Here is a 15,604-nt window from a genome sequence, read left to right as displayed (position 1 = left end):
TTGGCTGTCGATACTGCAATATCGGTTATTTGATAGCTGTTAGATGGAGCTCTGAATTTTTCTTTTCCATACCTCCTCTAAATCTGATGGCTACTCCTGAAGGTAGGCACGGTCCTTCTACAGGCATCTGCTCTTTAGAAGTATCTAAAACATTTAGGTACCACTGGGAGTTCAAGTTGAAACCCTGTAGGCCTTGTTAGTCCTTCAGCAGCATTTCAGTTGTTTCAAAGACCGCTCAATAAGCAACAAGACAGAAGGAGTTCTCTTTGGCCTTCAATGACTATTTTGGAACACCAGCAGGAAAAGAATCATAATCATTTTCCTAGTGAGTGCAAGCCTATAGACATATAGTAATTAAAAAAAAAACTAAACCAACCAAAGAAACAAAAAAACCCAAACCCCAAAACAAAAACAACAACAGTGATCTTGCTTTTGTTGTCAATGCACTCATTCTTTCAGCAGCATCATCATCATCAGCTTAAAACTGACTCAGGACTAAGTGCTTTTGCAGGTTGAAGTACTAACACAAGCAGCAGCAGGAAAGAATGAGATAATGAAGAATAATTTCAGAATTTTACAATGTGATGAGTACTTGTACCTGTCCAGTCAAAAGCATCCTGGAAAGCGCCCCACCCTCCTGTCAGCTTTATGGTACCCCTACACTGCAAAATGAAGATACATCACAGAAAGACTTAATAGTGGGGGCAGCACAGTGCTCTGTGAAGGATGCAAAGCTTTCATTTCTAACTGTAGAAGTCTGTACAGCACTGAAAGCCTTATTTACACGAGCTACTTTAACTTCTGTGTTACTTCTATGCTACACAGCGCAGACTTTGACAATAATTAAACTTATGTTTTAGGTGCAGCACCCAGCACAAAAACTCCCTAGAGACTTAGCCTGGTTTCTGGCCTTTACTTAAGCTAGACATGCTTGTGTCTTCATTGCTCCTGCCGTCATTCTGGAGATATGTAAGCCAGAATTCCTTCTTATGTCAAAAGTCACACCTTAACTTTTCTATATAGGCACGTCATTAGCAAGAAGCAATAATAAGGTTGACAGACAATAATAAATGACTGATTTCAACCTTGATCTTAAATCCACTCATACTGCTGGAAGACAAGGCAAAACATTGATCAATTGATTTGACCATCATCTTGTCAAGGGTGATGTTACAGAGGAGCAGTTCTCCTCCAAAGAGGTTGTCTGAAAAGAAACCAGTCCTGTTTCTAGAGTACTACCCCCAGAAATTCACTAGTGATGTATGAAATAATAATAAAAAAAAGATGCACCATCCTTAATTAATGCCTCCTCATACCATGAGGACATGTATAATTGCATTACTTCATGCTACATATTTCACCCTATATCATCATTTTCAAATATATTTTCTAGGTAGCAGTTGCCAGAGAAGCTACCGATTTTCATTTAAGCAAAACTTCCAAAATTTCCGAATGCTTACTTGTCTTGAGGAAGTAGTGTATTTATGTGAATAAGCAAGGAAAAGACGATTAGATTTTTCACTTAGTCACCAGTATCAGTCATCAACACCTTCATGTTTACAGTGAGAAACTACATTGTGTGTCTTGTCTGGTGAGGAATTGGTCTGCTTTTTTTCTTTTAACACAACCTTGGTTTTAAGATCCATTTGAAATTAATTTTATAAGATCTTACTCAATGTCTGAGCTATTCACATTTGTTATTCAGCTCTGCTGCTGAATAGCAGAAATGACCATTCTGTATTATCTTCTTTTAGGATTATAAACAAAGGAAAGGTGGTAAATGCTACTTAGACTTGAAAAACACTACAGAACTAACCCCCAAACGCCCAGTAATGTTATCAGTAATCAGGAAAATTTGAATTTATAATTATTTGTTTCTGGAAAACATGGAGAACTAACAGTTTTCTAAAATGACCAAAACGAAGTCTGTAAAGCTTCTCCTGGGCCATAATTAGAATTTCCTCTGCTTTATGGACATAAAATTATCACAATAATATTTCTAAATGCAGAGAACAATATCAGAAGAAAATTTAAGAGCTTATGGGAAACACTGAAAAAATAATTGGAAATGGACTATGTGAACGGGCAGATTGTTTCAGCGGCACACACTGTGAAGAAATTCAATATTAAAAGCAAACTGAAAACCCTACCAAACAAGTGTAATGTAAATCACCGTAGGACTGCAATATTACTATTGCAGATTCATGCAAATAGTCTTAAAACAGATAGAAGACAATCCGGAATGCAATCGTGACGTGGAGTAACGTGAGCATACTCTAGTGAGCCCTTGCCAGGCATCACTGTAAAACTGCCACTTTAAGTCATCAAAACCACCAACCAATTTAAAATCATAAGATTTAAAAAGTGAGTACATATTAAGCTCATAATACATCTTTTTAAATGAGAACCGAGACTTTTATTTACTTATTTAATGCAGGAGTAGGATTTTGAAAGCAAAAACCAAACATAAAAACCTGTCCACTTCCCATCACATATTGTAAGGATTGCAATAAAATTTTAAGTCTTCACAGCCCTGAAATTATCATTCCTGAACATTTACTCTCAATCAATTTACTCCTCAATCAACAGAAGTGGCACAGCAAACAACTTTCTTACATACACTTGCCCTAGTGTGCCCTAGACTGCAATGTGGGAAGGAGTCTCAAAAATAAGAAAGTGCTATGGAAGACATGCTAAGTTTCATCCTTGGCTTTTGTTCATCCTCCTAACAAAGGAAACTCCGCAAGAAAATAATTGTCCGGAGCAGAGTGCTAAGAAACCAGCAATGTCGTGTCAGGTGGTGTCGTGTTCAGTGCACCACACTGCTCGGGACCAACACTGAGCCCTGAAAAGGGAAGATTTCACAGCCCTTGTCCAGAGAGCTCCAGCACCTCATTCACACAGGAAATGGCTGAAACACATTAGTCACTATTGAAATCACATCACTGTGAACAGCTTGAGTAATAACAAATTAAGTGAATCTATAAATACATTATAACTCAGAAAAATTCTTGCTTTAAAGCATTAGTTTCCATTAATTTCTGTACTGTACCCTTGTTAAAAATCACACATAGCCTCTGCTCTCATGACTGCACAAATAACCAAGAATACCTAATAGGGGAGAAATAATTTTTCGTAACTTTTCACATCAATGGGAAAATTACAAGGGTTAAAACACCCAGCAGTGACTGTGCACTTTATATTTACATACTGATAGTTTCAGAGTAGCTCTCTTTAGCTCAATTTTTACAGCCCCTTTCCATGGTAAAATCTAGCGCCACTGAAATCAGTGATGTCAAGAGTTCACCTACTGTGAATATGAAACGAATAATCTTTTTCTTTCTTCCTCCTTTTACAAGCTGCATGGAAAAACATTTGGATGCATGTGTAGGTTTTGCTAGCTTATGCTTTTTTGTTTATATTAGTATGTGTGAATATGCAGTAGGATGGCTCTGTGCACATGAGAAACATTTATTGAAGTACAGCCGAATTAAAAAAATTAAATTTTGTACTTAGTTCTGAAAAATATGGGGGAAGCAGTCATTCTTAGCTAGCAAGGGACTAAGTTCTAGAGACTAAATCAAAGCAGCATTTATGAAAGAACTGTGCTCGCAAAAAATTGCTGCAGAGAGAAACGGTTTGTCTGGAACATAGCTGCCAAGGAAGCTTGTAACCAGAAAGCAAGCTGGACAGGCAACGATCTCTTGTCCTGGAAACCTTTTTTGACTTTCATAGGGGTTCTGTTCGGCAGTAAAACAAAAGATCTTCCAAAGGTTTTCATAAGAAGGTAGAACAGCAGCTCAGGGGCTAAGGAACTCACATGGGAAGGTGGAGAAACAATCTTATCCCTCTGGTCTGAACCACGCAGAACATACATCTGGGTTTGGTTTTCCCAGCTTCAAGATGCCTCCTGACTGCCATACTATGTTACTATTTTGGGGCAAGTACTTCTGTGCTCTTCCTCTAGTTTTTACTAGAAATTATCCTAGAGTTTCTCTTCCAATGGAGAACACAGGGAATCAGGAACTACGGAAATTTTTTTCTGCTGGTCTCATGCATGCTCAGACTTATCACTGTCTAAGGGATGGGCAGTTTAGATGATTCCCCTGTTATATGGGCAACGTATTTTTACTAAGATCCTGCCTTTCGCATTATTTCTTTTTTTCCATTATGCAGATAATTCTGTCACATCTGTAAGCTTGAAGTTAGTGTTTTTCCACCAGTTTGTTACTTCATGCTTTTGAACTGTAATCTCTGTGATCTGTATTTGACTGGAAACAACTACCTGTGCTTAAACTAGTTATCAGCCTGCAATGTATCATAACCCCTTTAGCTTACTGCTCAAGAAAACTTCACACGAAACAGTATAAAAATATCTCCCCAAATTAGAAAAGCCTTGAGGTATCTAGAAAGTGCATCTTTACATACTATTAGTAATCTGATCTCTATGAGGCTTACACGCACTCTCAGGAACTTCAAAATGCATGACATATTTGACATAGGCTCATGGCCTGTTGCCCACACTTTTCCAAGTTTAGGAGTCATGAAGAGTATTGCTACATTTTAAGTGGGCAGCTTCGCGTCTGCTGCTCCTTCGATTTTCTCAGTGACTCAGTAACTCTGAAATCAGACCAGAGAGAAAAAGAACCAAAGGACCTGAACTGGCTCCCAACAAAGCAATAAAAAGACGGCACAAGCCTCAGTAAAAGCTGTATCAGAGCCAAAAGGATCCATCTTGACATCTATATCCTATATTTTGTAAAACTTTGTGCTGTCACAGGAAAAACCTGCCATCAAGCACTGATCTTAAGCAGCAAGCCATTTCTATGAAAATTACTGGGATGGACCAGCAGACAGGAACTATTCTCACATTGAATTGGTATTTCTCCTAACGCATAAGAAAAAAAAAAATTTATTGAAATATTGCCCTGAAACTTCCTAGAATTCCAGCAATAATTTTAAGAAAAACTTTTCTTTCACAACCTGGCCCCCCAAACCAGGCTGGTGGCACTCTGAAAAAGTATTCTGGAAGAGCTAGAATATTTTTATAAAAAATGAGATGGTGAAAAAGGACAAGGATACAAATTATTTTAAAACTTCTCAGGTGAAGATATCATGAGGCTGACTGACTCCAACATCAGGTAGTCTGCTTATGCATTAACACGTACTTACCTTACACTTTTAGAAAAAAAGAAAAAAAAATCACAAACGTATTTGAGTTTGCTGACCACTGTCTTTAGCAAAATTAGAATTTGTTGAAATGACCAATCAACAGGTATCTTTCTCCTTGTAGGTTCTACAAAAAAATAACTATTGCTATATGTGCTGGTGCATTCCTTAGACAGACGTTGGCCTCATGCTCTTTAGGCAGCAGGCTGAAATGGGAGACCTGACCAGCCACCTTCATCAAGAACATTATTCTCAGATTTGGGTCCAGAAGTTGTTGTTGTAGATGTATGAGCAACCTCTAACTGCAGGTGTCTAAGTCATGTTATGAATTTTTAGGATGGGACCAGACTCTTTTCGGTAGTGCCCAATGACAGGACAAGGGGCAACGGGCACAAGTTGGAACACAGGAAGTTCCACCTCAATATGAGAAAAAACTTCTTTCCTGTGAGGGTGACAGAGCAGTGGCACAGGCTGCCCAGAGAGGTTGTGCAGTCTCCTTCCCTGGAGACATTCAAAACTGGCCTGGACACGTTCCTGTGCCCCCTGCTCTGGGTGTTCCTGCTCAAGCAGGGGGATTGGACAAGATGATCTCCAGTGGTCCCTTCCAACCCAAACCATTCTGTGATTTGAAACAGTTCCTCAAAGCTCATAAATCACCAATCACTCATCTTCCAGACCAATCACCACTTCAGATTTAACTCTACTTCCTAGTCCTGAACAGGACTTCAGCACAGATGAAAAGAAAGTCACTGATAAACTCCTAGTCTGAGAAGCAAGAGTCACAAATGTCAACCAGATCTATCTCCACGTCCCTCAAAGGCAGCTACTCACAGTCTTATACTCCCCCAGCAGGCCACAGATATAAGCATTGTCACAGTATCACCTGCTTTCTTAAGAGCCCCAGAAATACTTTGATTGCTTCAAATGGTTTGCTTATCAGCTTTCCCATTCTCCCATTCTAACATCCATTTAGCTTTGCTTTATTTTTAGCTGAATGCTTTTAGGTGCATCCCTCTAGGGAACTGCAGGCCCAGCAGTATGCCCAGCCTTCCAAGTAGCGCTGTGCGCTCATGAATTCAGAACACCGGACAAAAAGTTAGCTTTAAAGATGGTCTCAAGCAGTGGTTTAGGAGTGCTTTTCTTTCACGAAGGACATCTTAAATGTGACAGTCTCCTGCAGATAAACCTATAAAGCTGAAAAAGGAAAATCAAAAACATTTAAAACAATTAGAAACTCTACAAAAATGTTAGATGAAAAGTCAAGTCATCAAATGGGACATGTCAAGCTCTTCATGGACTTCTCTGCGATCTCAGACAAGTCAACCTTTTGTGCATCCTTTTCTCCATCTGTAACAAAATCCTTATTCTTGGAGGGCTTGCCACTCTGGGCACTAGTAAATAAAAGTGATTCTTGTATTATAACAGCTGTGAAGCAGCCCTAGCTTATACAAAACAGACAGCCTAACTTCCTCTTATACATTCTATGCCTGACTGCTACAGTGAGATGTGTCTCAGAGAGCAAAGGAATGACTGGCAAAATGGATGGTGTCACTTCACCACAGTGCAAAGCACTTGTTTTTTCATCAACTGTGTCTATCTTTGTAGTTTCCAGACACTGTATGCCCTTCAGCCTGACTGAACAAGAAGGACAGTATGCTTAACTAAAATACGCAACAATCTTAAGCAAATAAACTTCCAAACCACTACTCTCTGCCTTTCTTTAGGACTACTTGTCATTATTTCTCATGCTTGCAGAAGTACTTGTCATTCAGTAATGAGGCCTGGTTCTCTATACTCATGGTTCTCATCCCTGACTGTTTTGACCACAGCCTCTCTTCAGCTCAGGCATTTAATAAAGGCTCACACCCACCTGGATTCTCTGATGTCTAACTAGGCTTAAGTTCACACAAAACTGAAGTCTTTCTTTAAAGATGCCTTAGAGGGTTTCTTCCCCCTCCCCATTCTGGTGGGACATCATTATCCTTCTGCCAAATCTGACTGAAATCTGATAGTAAATTTTAAACTTCCCATGGGGAAGACTTAGTGGTCAGATACACACCAACAGACTGTGATCACACAGACTTTGGTTTTCTGAGGCAAACAAGCTGAAAGCAGCTATATGAAAAATTCTATTTGTACACTACAAGTAATTTTCCATCATCAATAATTCTTCAAAAGAAAAGGGAAAGGAAAAAAAGGGCAGAAGTAGCTAAACCATTAAATGATATCAACAATTTTGTAAGACAGAAACAAGAGACTTCAGACACACTGGTGGTGTTAAACAAATAACATTGAGTGGTAGTAAATTCTCTCATTTTCAGCATTGTAACGCACCTTAATTCACTAAATGAATCCTCAGCAGTGCACACTTACTAAGTTGTGTTATTCAACCCATCTTCTAACTTCACAGTTCCTGTAATACAGAATATTTTCCAGGCAAAACTTAAATCCACAACACTGTGTCGATCGCACACTCAATTAGCTCTGTCTCTTAAAACTCATTTTTCTCCTGCTCCTCTTCTATTCATGTTTCTAACACACAAGCTGGTATAATTTTTAGAATTCCAATTTTGCAGTCCCCTTGCTGCTGTTGGACCTCACACCACTTCCTCAACAGGCTCTTCTTTAGTCAAAAAGTAAAATAAAAAGATCGCTTTTCAAATGGAGAAACATCTGACAACTGCAATTTCCATGACAATGTCTCGACTACAGACAATTCTCAATCTAAACATCATATTCGGAGGCTCACTGGTAAATTTTGTAAGCATATTTCTTTTTATTCTCCCCTTTTAGAAAGCATATCTTGCCTATTGAAAATTTCACACAAATTCTAGACAACTATTTCAAGCTAATTAAGTATTGGTTAAATTATTAAAATTCTTAACCATCTTTGGAAATCTATTAAGTGAGTCGAACACTCAACCGCGTTTACATTTACCTCCTGCAAAAGGGTGCTATATCCTTTAGATCCATGGATATCTGACTCCCAATATTACTGGTGCCTAGGCTTCTCAGCTGTCTTTTGGACTATATATGTTCATATGGCTGTTGCTGCCTGGACCATCTGTTGCCAAGTAACATGGGGATACTTCTGTCTCTGTAGCACTAACCAAGTGAATCTTCCTCTGCAACTGGGATCTCAGTTCAGTGTATCATCCCCATATGCTCAGGGGTTGTGATGAACACAGCTCTACAAGGCTGAAGGCCCCAGATTTTCTTCTCAGATCTAGGAATCTGCAATCCCACCTCACATCAGCAAAATTATCTTGCTATTCTGTCAATTTACTGAGCAAGAAGTCTTCTTTTACTACTAGATTATGTAAATTCAGTAAGCTTCCTATGAAGCGTGTAGGCATGATTAGTGTAATCTATTCTTTTTTTTCCCTCAGTCTCTCATATAAGAGAATCAAGAATTCAAATCCTCAACCATTAACTCCAATCCCCTCCAATTACATGTTACAGTTAAGTACTTAGTTACATGTTTCATGTTATTTTTCTAATTATGGAGCACAATTTCTCTAAAACACATGAAGGATACCATACAGCTGTTCACTGCTCTGTGACGACAGGTTTAGCTTTAGAAGACCGGCTAAACCTTGTCTTTAGGGGAATACGTCCCCATTTAATGCACAGTTGTAAAGCTGAAGATCATAAGTTATATTATTGTACTCTTAATTACACGATCACAGGTAATTCCTCTAAGAGTAGTCAGCAGTGCTCAGCATGTGCCTATCTGCCTCCACTAACTCAAGAAGAGTCTGACAGCAATTTTAGCAAAAGCAGAGCTGTTCCCTGACTCAGAACAGTATTTGTAACACAAGTCATCTCACATAATTACATTTGAGCATGAAGTTTAGGTGCTTTGCACCTAATCAGGCAGTAGTGGCAGAACTAACGCTGCCATGGTCAGCTGCTGAATGCTGGGTCTCCGACTTTGAGCTGTGAGGTTAGTGTCTGCATGCAATCCCAGAAAAGGAAACAGGGCTACACATACATCAAACCACCTGTGCACATCCTGTTACAAGATCCAAGCGACATTGTATATACAGGAAAAACATTTTTGAATGGCTCAAAACTTGGCTCAACATTAAAGCTGATGGCAATCTCAAAGGTAGTCTTCTTTTATAGAGACCATTCCTCTGGAAAAGTTTCAGCTTTCAATTTCCAATCTTTTCGGAACTAAAGCTCTTCAGAGAAATACTGAATTTATTTTTAATTAGGATTCTGAAATGTTTTCCATTTTTCCCCACACATTCTTATTCAAGTCTTTCATTAAATTTTCGACCTCTGGTAGAATCTGTCTGGAAAATTTTAAGCACAATGGTTAAAACTTCAGAAAGTTATGAGCAGCTGAAAGTAGAGGTTTGAAAGGAAACACCTACAAGTCCTGAACCAAAGCTGTCAACAGCACTTCAAAGTTGTATAATGCCTATACTATCTTCAGATTATCTCAGCTCATAATAATCTTCTGAAAAGCATTTTTATCAAGAACCAATTAATTGCCTTGGAATCACAGCTAATGCAGAGAGGGTCATTCAGCCAGCCAATACCATGAGCATTAGCACCCAAGAGTGTGTGTGAATGGTCTAAAGGCCACACATGCTGCATTTACCTTGAACAGTCAGAGCTTGTAACAGCCAAGTAACAATTCCTATGAAGCAGACAAACAACTCTGCCGACACATTTCTTATTCACTATTGTGGGTACTTAAAGCAAGCATTTTATCTGCACTACTGTTTAACCAAATGTTCACATTAAAATGCTATTTTTTTCCTCAGATTGTGTCAAATATTAATTCTAAGGTAGCTGGCCTAAATCCAGATTTCAGCTAGTACAGATGTCATGGTCATATATCCTTTATTCTGAAGTCAGATTAATGACAAGTTACATGTGAACAGAAGTTCTCATGATAAAAGCTGTTCAGCAACTTCCCATTAGTAAAGCTGTCAAAAATTAAAAACTTCCGTGGTGTAGAGAAAGCAAAGTGGCTAAGTACAATCATGTTTTTAAACTCTGCCAGTCCTAACAGGCTTTTAAAAGTTCATCTTATGAAGATTTGTTCTACAATTCAAAGATTTATTTCTCTCCCATAGAGCATAGGACTTTTGTCATCACAGTTCTGAGCAGACTACGTTATTCCCCAGAGATGCAAAGGTCTCTGCTGGAGGCAGATGGTGACTAAGAGATTCCAATCCCATACACACTTTTGGCCAAGTTGCTTAGTTCCACCTTCACGGCTGCCCCCTGCATCACTATATTTGACGTTCAGCACTTTTAAATAAAGGAGGCTATATTTCCCACTTTATCCATTTGTAAAATGGGAATAATCATCATTATTCCTTTCACAGAAGGACAGCAAGATTTAATAGCTAAAATATATATACTGTTTAGGCATCATAAATCCCCCTTAGTCTTGCTGAAAGCATGGCAGAGGCAGCTCTCTTACTTCACCCTCATTTCCTGCTTCTGCAGGCCCTTCATAGCAGCACAGGAACCAGACACCTGTGGAGGAAGTTAGAAAGGGCTGCTAATGCTGCCCAGCCCGCTGCCTCTGCAGTTGTCACCAGGAACCACAGCTAGTCCAGAACGTCAGTAGCTGCAGGGATTGGATCCAGACCACAGTTCCCCTCCTCCTCCCCAGTGATTTGGGGATGTTCAGACTCAGAGGCCATGGTTCAGTTATCAAAGAGTGTACCTTAACAGAGAACATCAGACGGGGTGAGGACTGCATTATGCAACTAGAAAACATACGGTATAATACAGTCTTGCACCTAGATACTACAGTAAGAGAAAGAATATGTAGAAAGGATAAAAATAGGAGAGATACAAAGTTTAGTGAAGGATCAGACTTAAATGTGCATGTGTTCATGTGGAAGAACAGGTACATAGCCTCAAGCATGCATGCCCACATCTCCCCCCTTCCTATGTGTAGACCTCTCTTATATGTGGCTCTCTTTCCAAGTGTGTTAGAATATTCTTTACTCCGCTTTGGTGAGACCCCACCTGGAGCACTGCATCCAGCTCTGGGGTCCTCTGCACAAGAAGGACATGGACCTGTTGGAGCAGGTCCAGAGGAGGGCCACAAAAATGATCCGAGGGCTGGAGCAACTCTCCTACGAGGACAGGCAGAGTCGGGGTTGTTCAGCCTGGAGAAGGCTCTGCAGAGACCTTATTGCGGCCTTTCAGTACTTAAAGGGGGACTATAGGAAAGATGGGGACAATCTCTTTAGCAAGGCCTGTTGTGACAGGGCAAGGGGTAATGGTTTTAAACTGAAGGAGGGTAGATTTAGACTGGATATAAGGAAAAAATGTTTTACAATGAGGGTGGTGAAGCACTGGAATGGGTTGCCCAGAGAGGTGTGGAGGCCCCATCCCTAGAAACATTCAAGGTCATGCTGGACAGGGCTCTGAGCAATCTGATCTAGCTGAAGATGTCCTCTAAAGATCTAGAGGTGACCTCTAAAGGTCCCTTCCAACGCAAAGCATTCTATGATTCTGCAGAAAAAAGTATGATTTTAAAAAATAATTAAGCTAGTTAAAATTATTGAAGAATCCCACGCAAACAAAGAACATGCAACAGCCTCTCTGGAACACATCTTCGGAGGGAGCCACTTCTCTACAAGTACAGGAGCACCCTCTGGTGCTCAAAGACAGGTTGAGCACCTTATTTAAACCTCAAGTACTAACTTCTGAAATGATCAGCAAGAAGCTGTCTCCATTTGGTATCTCTTCCCAGTGCACTATGCCTGAAAATTAGTAACCTTGTAAGAGCAGGTAAAAATGACCAAATTATAAAGCACAGACCACCACAGCCTCGGTGATAAAGTCCTTTCACATTGGAAAACTGCTGACACACAGGCATGTGGCCTTCTTCAATACCCAGCCTCCAAAAGGGCTAATGCCACATGTTTTAAATGAGTATCAGAGCTGTCCACTCCAGGACAACATGCAACGGCCACCTCACAGAGTTTACCTCATCCTGGGAACATACTTCTCTCTTAGGCATTAGTGTGAGATAAAAAAAATAATTTCCACCTTTTGAATGTGCTCATCTGACCAGGGGATAGTCTCATTATACGTTCAAATACTTGCTAAGTTCTCAGTCTTAGCATTAAGCTGTAGCACTGTGTTCCAAAGCCCAGCTATACAAAATTTACTCCCTTTATCAAACATTACGCTGTTTTTTCTTTCTATTTTGCTAGCTGGGAGAGAGCTGCAGGGTTCCACCCACAAAACACTACTGAGTGACCCTGGCATGCTGCTTCGGCACCAGTGCCTCTGGTTTCCATCTGCAGAAGGACACAAGTGAACACAAAATAGTTTGGGAGGATTAGGCCAAGCACAGTGCTTACTTCCAGGAAATAGTACTTTTGGTGATTAATCCTGGTAGCCACAATTATAGGTAAAGGCCAACGTTCATGGAAAAAGCCCTCTCCAGATCCACAGCAATAAGTGTTCCCTACTACTACTGTTTCTCACCAGACAGTTAATGATTAACAGAGTATCCCATCTGGATATACTAGTTCACCGTAATTTAGAAACTGACAGGACATGCTCAACTGAACAGCAAAAAACACTTTTCAGAGGCACAGTATTCCTTTGGCTTAAAGGAAACAGACACAATTTAACAGAAGATTCAGTTTTTAGTGTTTAGCAACCGGCCACCAAGACAGTCGGGGCTGGAGAACACGACACACGAGCTGAGGCTGGGAGAACCGAGCCTGCTCAGCTTGGAGAAGGCTGAGGGTGACCTCACTGCTGTCTATAAGTACCTAACTGAAAGACACCAAAAAGATGGAGCTAGACTCTTCTTGAAGGTGCACAGTGATTGGTAAAAATGGAAAGGACGCAAGCTGAAACACGGGACTTTCCAGTTACATATTAAGAAAAAAAAAAAATCACCAAGCGGGTGGTCAAACACTGGTACAGGCTGCCCAGAGGAGGTGTGCAATCTCCACCTTTGGAGATGTTCAGGACTCACAGGGACACAGCCTGGAGCAGCCTGGTCTGGTTAGACCTGTTTTGAGCAGGTTGGAGGTTCCTTCCAACCTAAATGATGATTTTATGACTCTTATTATAGCTTGGTGGCTCCTTGCCCAAAGATATCATCCAAGCTTCTCCAGAGCCTACAGAGATCTGCTGGGTTCATATATTAACAATGGTCTAGCTGTGCTTTCAAAAAATTAAGAGTTCTGACACAACATTCTTAACTATAATTTTTGTCCACATCAAACCTGCCTGGAACAATTCTCTAAATAATAAGATTTGATGACAGTGCCAACTGAAAGGAAAATTTGTAACTTTTCTTTATTCCTGGCAATGGTTCCCTGAGTAATTCCTGAATTTCTTCAGTTTCTGACAATATAATAAAAAAAAAATCCAACATACAATTAGAACAGATGCGTCAAAGTTATTAAGAACTGCACCTACAACCCAAAGGATCTGGAGAGACAGCTCTGGGTGATAAAGGAAGATAAGCATCAAATGTATCACTAGGTAATGCTAGATAACTTTGACTATCATACTGCCAATTATTTGAGCCACTCCATCAGAAGAGCCATCAATTAATCTAAAATTACTTTTACAGAGATGGCATTTTCTGCAAGTCAAAGGCAAGACTTGGCTAGAGTAGGAGGTAATTTATTCCATGGATTCTGAACCTGTCAATTTTATATTTGTAGGGTGGTATTTTATATAGCACATAATGTCATAAAGATGGCAGCATCAAACCCAAAATGAGCTCCTGGAACAGAAGAAAGCTATATTTTTTTAAACAGCTTTCATTTGGCCAACAGGGGGCCAAAGATTCTGTTATTTTAGCAGCAACATCATCTGCAATGTACATAATCTACCTGCTCAGGAAGTAAATTAGCAGTATTTGGAAACACAAGGTCAAGAAGAAACCATGTCATTTTTTTGATCCTCATAGAAAGACTCACCATGCAACAAGCACTTAAAGGCTACCTGATAGCATTTTGCTTATTTTTTTTCTCATACACTTAGAAGAGTGTGATGCAACACTGAAAATCACAGTTAGCCATTAAGTAAGGAAACTTGTCTTTGTGGTTGGTTCTGTCATGCAAGCTTACAATGAAATGGTCAGGCTGATTTGCAGCTGGGTGGAGGGGCAGGGGATATTAAAAAAAAAAAAAAAAAAAAATCAGTGTAATCACCAGCAGGCACTCTAGTGAAACAGAGTCTTGTTTTAAGACCAAAGAAGCAAATCATCTTCTTGAACATTAGTAAAGTGTCTTTTGGGGAAATTATGCATCTTTTCCTGGAAGACTTAAGAATGACTTTTTTTTTTTTAATGGCAACTATTTTGCAACAAAGAGTACATAAATTGAAAACCATTAAAAGAAAAGTTATTTTATAAAAGCACACTTGTTCAGGATAGTCAATTAGCAGGGAAGAGTTTTGTCTGTTTATATGATCAGCTCTGAATGACAGCTCTTCACCAAAGTTATCCCATTTTACCAGTTAATCCAGTATGGTTGAGATTACTGGTTCCCAAACGAAATTTACGCAAACCAAAGCATATTTCACAACTGCCCCGTGAGCTGTATTGCCTTTATGAGGTCTTCAGGTGAAAATTTGATCACACCATATGCTGGACCATGAGGAACCCACGACTCACTGTTGCCAAGTTCTAGAAATGGCTGATTCACTTCCTATTTTCTACGATCCATTTTCCAAAACATGAAATAAATCTTTTCCACTGATGAATCAAAGCATTTTTAAAAATTGCTCATTTTTCTTCCCTGTCTAAACTGAGGATTTCCCTGTTGATATTCTCTAAGCTGGGGGTTTTACCAATGAACTGATATGATAACAACAACAATAAAAATATAACATACAAGTTGTAAAAATTTCTGTTGAAGTGAGCTGAACTGCTCATCTCCAGATGTATTGAAGACTGGTCAAAATTACAAGACTGCAAGCTCTGACAACATGCCCCAGGAGAGTCTACTTCATATATATTTTCCCCCAACTTTGTGAAAAGAACTAAGATATCTGGACACTCAAATTCCACTGACCGTGTGCTGCTACATCCACAAAATCAAAGCCCATCATATTAGACAAGTCACCTGGCTTCTATGCACCTTAATCTCTTTACGGGCAAGATGGAAATAATATTTGTTTATCCTGCTGTTCAAAGAGTCTTTGTCATGTAGGCTGAAGTTTTCAGATGTGCAGGGGTAAGAATAATTGTTTTGAAGAGTGGAGGGAAAGTAAATCATCTGACTGCACCTAGGTACAGCCTCTCCAAGTACAATAAGGTTCTGTATCTGTGTGTCACACCGCTTGCTAAGAGAGGCCATTGTTCTCTGGAAAATGCTGTATTTCTAGATCTGGGACACTTTCAAGTGTCAGAGTACACCAAATTAATTAACCAAATTAATTAACATTGTTAAAACCATGGTCCAGTGTGTCT

The 15,604-nt window shown here is 39.6% G+C and overlaps 1 protein-coding gene across 2 annotated transcripts in view; it reads right to left on the bottom strand.

The window, feature by feature from the left end:
- Positions 1–15,604, bottom strand: part of NME7 (NME/NM23 family member 7) — a 93,712-nt gene that overhangs the window by 74,977 nt on the left and 3,131 nt on the right. The window lies entirely within an intron of this gene.

The sequence above is a fragment of the Phalacrocorax carbo genome, chromosome 1 (assembly GCF_963921805.1).
Source record: "Phalacrocorax carbo chromosome 1, bPhaCar2.1, whole genome shotgun sequence".
NCBI classification, from domain to species: domain Eukaryota; kingdom Metazoa; phylum Chordata; class Aves; order Suliformes; family Phalacrocoracidae; genus Phalacrocorax; species Phalacrocorax carbo.
The sequence above is the reverse complement of the archived record's forward strand: the minus strand, read 5'-3'. Positions and strand labels throughout refer to the sequence as shown.